A 6,415-nucleotide genomic window follows, 5' to 3' on the forward strand; every position below is an offset into this window, starting at 1 on the left:
CTGTCACAAGAGGACTGAACATATGCTGCCTTCTGGAAATTCCATAACTAAGTGAGCCTGGTTTACTTAAGAGTGGATTACATCAGTGTGCCAGCCTTGTAATAAATCATTATCCTATTATCATAATGAATACAACTGAGTTCAGTATATGACTATTTTTGGAGCAGTACCTTGTTACTGATATTATTTGGCAAGTGTGTATTGTCTATAACTTAAGGAACTGGCTATGTCTTCTTTCCAAATCTTTCCAGAGTAAGAGAGAACACCAGTTATTTACTTTCTTTGCTGGAAAGATATAGTGTTGCCAGTATATGCATATTTTATATTTGTGTGTATGTAAACATTTTCCCCGGGGTATGTGTGTGTTGGGTGGAGTGTTGGGCGATAAACATGCTTGTTAGTCATAAACTCAAAATGAGAAGTTGTAATAGCTCTTAATTCAAAGGAACTAATTCCTCTGGATGCTCTTGTAAAAAATTCTTACCTTGTTTTTACAGATTACTTCAGCATCATCTAACTGCGCTGAATCTCATGTGCTTAGAACTTACAAATGGCTCACATTTAAAGTTGAAATATAAGCATATATTTTCAGGGTTTTATCCATTTCTGAAGAAGGAGACTTAAAAATGGCATAACACACTGAGCTACATTTGATTAATATTGTCTGCATACCAGTACATTACTAGTAGTCACTTTCAGGTTTCATGGAAGGTGACCTACTAAATGTAAAGAGAATACAAGTAATTAAAAAATAATGGGAAGCTTTCCTATTACCTACAGACTATTCACCATATGAAATTAATAGGGAAAACATTGAAGGGCTTATTTCAGTTTCTTGTGTGCTTGTAAACCTAAATCCCACCTTCTTCTAAGGGAATTGATGATTGAAAGTGCTCAGTCACTTCAAATCATTTTGAAGAAATAGCTGATCAGCATTTTTTTTTTTTAATATACTGCTAAGTTAAATGTAGGCGGAAATTGTGGTCTCTACCATGAACGTTAAGTTCATATATCACCTTTGCACAGTGAATGAGGGGACTTTTGAATCCACTTTGTGTTCTTTTGGCTCTTTAACAACAACATGTCTTGAAAGGCTCAATGCTAAGAAAAATTTAGGCATCTAGTTAGTGGGCACTTAGATGAATTACATTTTTTGCTCAGTTGAGCCCCTGAAAATGCTCTACAGCCATGACATAGCATACATGCATGGCTGCAAATTGCTTTTAAAATGACTGATCATGTGAAAACGTAATTCTCTTTAGATCAGCTATTAGCAGAAGGCACTATAGAATAGAGTGCCTTATGGAACTTGTATTTCCATGAGGGTTAATTTTTCATGTTTTGTGTGGCTGTCAGTGAGGGAGGGAGGATGGAGCAGCACACAGATGTCAGGTGGTCTTTTCCTGCACAGAATTGGAGGGTGGGTGGAACAGAGAGTGGAACAGAGCTCCCTTGCCTCATTGGGCAAAGCTAGGCTGGGTCCATGAGGTGAAGTGATTCTGTCATACCTCACACCCCTGCACAAACTCCAGCCATGGCAAAGTTGAGCCAGCAGCTGCTGGTGACTAGTGCCACTTTAGTTGGGGGGGAGGCACATGCCCCACCAATGACCAGTCAGTGACCGGCCAATCTTGCCAACTGGGGGGCAGCCGCAGTACTCTGGAAAATGTCCGTGGCACTCCTGGAAGTGGCTGGGGAGTGGTGCTTCCACTCCTCAGTCAGCGCTTGAAGGGGGGACACTGGTGTGCCTGCTTGCCCCCCCAGCCATCATCTAAGAGGGGAGCATGGCCTGTAAGAGAATGCACCAGCACTCTCAGGGGATGCACATACACCCCCATGCATCCTATGCATAACCCCTGGCTGCTGCTACATTCAAGATGCCTGGGCAGGGAGTAGGAGAGGGTAAGGAAACTATCCTCAGTTTCATCAAGGTTGTTGAATATTTTATGGTCTTGAGTCAGTGTCTTCTCTAAAAGGTACTGGGAGAGGCATGCTCTTTTATAAAATTTCATTCCCCTTTGTCAGATGATCCTTCAATTCTCCTTGGAATTTTATCCCAAATCAAAGGTATAAGGACATTAAGGAAGGCAATGGGTCCCCAAAATCAAAACAGTTTACAATATAACTTACATACATGCTAACAGAGGTGTTAGTAGTAGATTTAGCACCTGGGCAAAACCCTGCAGCTGGGGATGGTGCAAAGGACCACAAAGTAGGAGAAGGGTGGATCAATTTTTCTTCCCCTGGGGATTCAAAATCCCCATTTCTTACTGGTGCAGAGCAGCCTGCCCAGCCCCAGATGTTGCTGCTCCTGCAGCACTGTGAACTGCCTAAGAGATGACATTCTGACCTGCTATGGATGGGGAGCCAGGGCTTGTGCCCTACTCACCAACCCCAAATTCTGCTAGTGCATATATAGCAGAAGTCTGTCCCATAAAGAGCCTCTAGTTTTAAACAGGATTCTTATCTTCTTAGGGAGAAAGTCAGGCTGGATGGCACCTTAAGGCACCTATAAATGTGCTGGACACCTGCCCTGACACATGCTAAATAGCATGCTCTAGTAGCCTTAGCATCACATGCATTCAGCATCCCCACACTTAAAAATGGTGGTGGGGGTGCATTCACTAAAGCTCACTGAATAAGCTTTAGTTAAAGCAACTCTGCTGCCATATTGGAGCATGGTATGCTGAATACACAAGACACTGGGCATGTCTACATGTGAATTTGTGTGTGCCTAAATTTAATATGCTTTATCCTAAGGTGCATTAAGGTCATTTGGGCAAGTGTCTACATGTGCATGACTTATGGTGCCTTAATGTGGCTTGCTGGGCAAACATATTGGCAGCATGCCGTGGGCAGCACCCTGGATAGCTCCAAGAAGCCGATGGCAGCATAGCCAGGTGGTGCAGCCAACTTCTGGCCAGGGGGTATAGGAGCCTTCAGTCCCCCTGGACGTGATCAGCCCGGCCCCAGCTTTAACCTCCTCCCCATGTTCCTCCCTCCCCAGTGTCAGTCCTGCACCCATGGGCCCTGCACTGCTGCCAGGTGCTGCCAAGAAGAGAATATGATGGGTGCTCTTCTTCAAGGTACAGTTGCTGGAGCTGGAGCAGCAGTTCCTGCAGCAGCAGTACCTGTAGGTGTGCCAATGAACTTGGGACTAAGTTGGCAGAAGGGACAGGAGACTCAAGGGCTCATGTTTAAGCATCAGGGAAGGCCCCCCTCTCACAAATCCCTGATAGGGAAGGGGACAGTGCAGCATGGACAGGGGATTTGTTACTGGCACCCCTGCACCTCTCTCTCAGGATGAGTTTGCTGGATGGGCAATGCAGCCCTGCAGTGGCAGGATGCCTTGCTGCCCAGGATTTAGGTGCCTTCAGGAAGTTGCTCAGCCTTGGAGAAGGAGGGCCAAGGAGACAGATGAGTCCCTGCCCATGTTTCAGAGTTAGTAGGGTCAGAAGGGACCTGAGCAGACCATCAAGTCTAACCCCCTGCCATAGCAGGAAAGAGTACTTGGGGCAAACGACCCTAGCAAGGTGATTGCCTAGCCTTGTCTTAAGGACCCCCAGGGTAGAAGCCAGCACCACCTCGCTTGGAAGTTGGTTCCAGATCCTAGCTGCCCTGACAGTGAAGTAGCACCTCCTGATGTCTAATCTGAATTTAACTTCTGCCAGCTTGTGACCATTATTTCTAGTCACTCCTGGTAGTGCTCGGGGGAACAGGGACTCCTCCATTGCCTGCTGGTCCCCTCTGACTAGTTTGTAACAGGCCACTAGATCCCCCCTCAGCCTTCTCTTGTGGAGGCTGAACAGGTTCAGGTCCCATACCCTCTCCTTATAGGGCCTGCCACCGATCATGTGAGTGATTGAAACTAGCCTGCCTGGAATGAGACACACAGGGCCTCCAGGAGCTCACGCTGCCTGTCCCATGAAAAGTGTCTGGCAGGGAGGCCAGGTGCTTGCCCAGGATGGAATTGGGTGGAGCAGAGAAAGCCATGCCAGGTGCTTGGGGCAGATGCAGTCACAGCCCACCTTCTGTCCTGTGTGGGAGCCCCAGTGTAGGCTTCTAAGGGCACCTGAATCTCTAGGTGGCTCCACTCCACAGCCCTCCACTCCAGGACTCACAAACAGAGATTGAGACTGTTGTACATAGTTTTGACAATGGAAAGTGCATTTTTGTTGGTGGTGGTCGCTGAGGAGGATGGTGGAAGGGTTTTGCTGTTTGCAGAGGAAGGGGGAGGAGACTGTTGAGGGGGTTGGGGGAAGGGATGGGGTGGGCCCTGTGAGGTAAATGAAGCATTTTTTGTCTCAAAAATGTGCCTGGCCTGAGAGTAGTGCTGGCAGTGGGGCGGGGGGAGGGGGAGAGTTAGGCAGGTGTGGGCAGTGGGGCAGGTGGGCTAGATGGGGGAATGTTCTTTGAAGTGGTCTGGCAGAGCCTCCTGCACCCAGTGCCCTGGCCCCCACTGGTTGATGCGCAGCTTGCCTGGGGCCTCACCGGGGGGAGCGGGGGGCACCCCTGCCACTGCCACCGCAGTGCCCTGCTGTCTCCACCTGGTGTGCTCCCTCTTCCCAGGCCTCTCAGAGCAGCTCTCTCCAGGCCTTGAAAATATTTTGCAGAACACAGACTGCTACAATGACCATAGGGAAGTTGTTCTCAGCCACTTCAAGGACAGCAGTGTGAGATTGCCAGTGTCCTTTGAGGTGGCAAAAGTGCACTCGATGAGGGTGTGGGTCTGGCCAAGGCACCTATTAAACTGGGCCTTGAAAGGATTGAGATGCCCAGTGCAGGGCCTCATCCACCATAGGAGGAGTGGGTATGCTTGGTCCTCCAGGCTGCAGGTCCTCCAGTCCTGATACAAAGCGCCCACTCTCCATCAGCATGCCCTGTCCAGAGTTCCTCAAGATGCATGCATTGTGTGTGCTGCCTGCCCAGCCAATGCTGACCTAGGTGAAAGTCCACTGGTGATTGATGACCACCTGCAGGACCACCTAGTGGAACCCCCTGTGGCTATAGTAGGGTCAGTCTCCATGGGTTGGGCAGGTCACCGGGATGTGTATCCTGTCCAGGGTCTTAATACATTGGGGAAACTGCAATACTTTGGGAAACCCTGCCTCCACTGCTTGGGGGTTGCAGATGTGGAGGAGAGTGTCCACCAGCACATCCTGCCGGGCACCTCCATGATGGCTTCTCCAGAAGTGGCCTTGCCCATCCTGAACAAGTTCCCCACACATGACAGACTGGCAGGAGTAGGCAACTTGACCAGATCCAGGTGGGTGTCACCAGGGAGGGCTCAGTGTATGCCAGTGTCCTGGCACTCCAGGTGGGGCCAGAGATGGCAGAGCAGGTCAATGAAGGTGTCCTGGGTCATCCTGAAATTGTGGACCCACTGCTTGTCATCCCATTCATGTTGCACCAGGCTCTGCCACCAGTTCTGACTGGTGCAGTGGGCCCAGTAATGGCAGGCCTGGAGGGCCAGGAGGGTGATGCAGCGGTGGTGGTAGCCTCCTAGAGCCTGTCATCACCATGTCTGGTGGCAGCCACATGGTGGTGCAGGCCCTGGGAGAGCACATAGCAGGCAGGCAGGTGGTCACTGTGTGTGGGGGAGCCAGGCAGAGTGAGATGGCTGTGGCCCAGGTGACGGTGACTGCAGTGGGACAGCAGGGCGACTGAGGCAGCCAGCAGGATCAGGACACTGTCCCTCACTTCCAGGGCCAGGGGATGGGGCAGTCATAGAAGAAGGACACAGAAGGGGCATGGACATAGCTGCCACTTCCTGCCTCTTTGCATGCTTCAGTGCATGAGCGCATCTGGATACTAGAACTAGCTACCCAAAGATCAAAGTGCAGGGCTGCATTTCAAAGATGGTTGACAAGTGCTGGTAATGGGTCTGGCTTCAAACACGGCTACCAAGTGCTCCAGGGGCTGGAGCTCCCCCTAGTTGCCACCGGCGCATATGTTAGGGCTGGAGGGAGCTGGCACTAAATTTAGTTCCAGGTCACTGCATGTACAGACACCTAGCCAAAGTCACTTACTGTGCATTAGCTTAATAGTCAGCAGATGTACATCATGCTTAAATGTACATATAGATGTACACATAGTCTCCCTGGGATGGGAGGGAATGCTGGAGGACTATGCTCTATTTTGCTCGGAGGAGCTACAGCATGTACAGCCATTCACTCTCCCAGGAGAAACTTTCCTAGGAGTGATTTTACCATGCTTGTTCCCAGTTATTTTTATCAATGAAAAAAAGCTTGAACATCTGTACACTTGTAGTTTTTCCTGAGAGAACAGTGACTCTCTCAGAAAAAAACCTGAATGTCTGTATGATACCTGTCTCTGAAGCATTATCTTTACTAACTGCAAGAGAGCTATGGGGAAACTAATATTCATAAGAGGAGATCATTCCAAATCAGCTTTT

The sequence above is a fragment of the Crocodylus siamensis genome, chromosome 1 (genome assembly GCF_052110815.1).
Source record: "Crocodylus siamensis isolate JL-2025a chromosome 1, ASM5211081v1, whole genome shotgun sequence".
In the NCBI taxonomy this organism is placed as follows: Eukaryota; Metazoa; Chordata; order Crocodylia; family Crocodylidae; genus Crocodylus; species Crocodylus siamensis.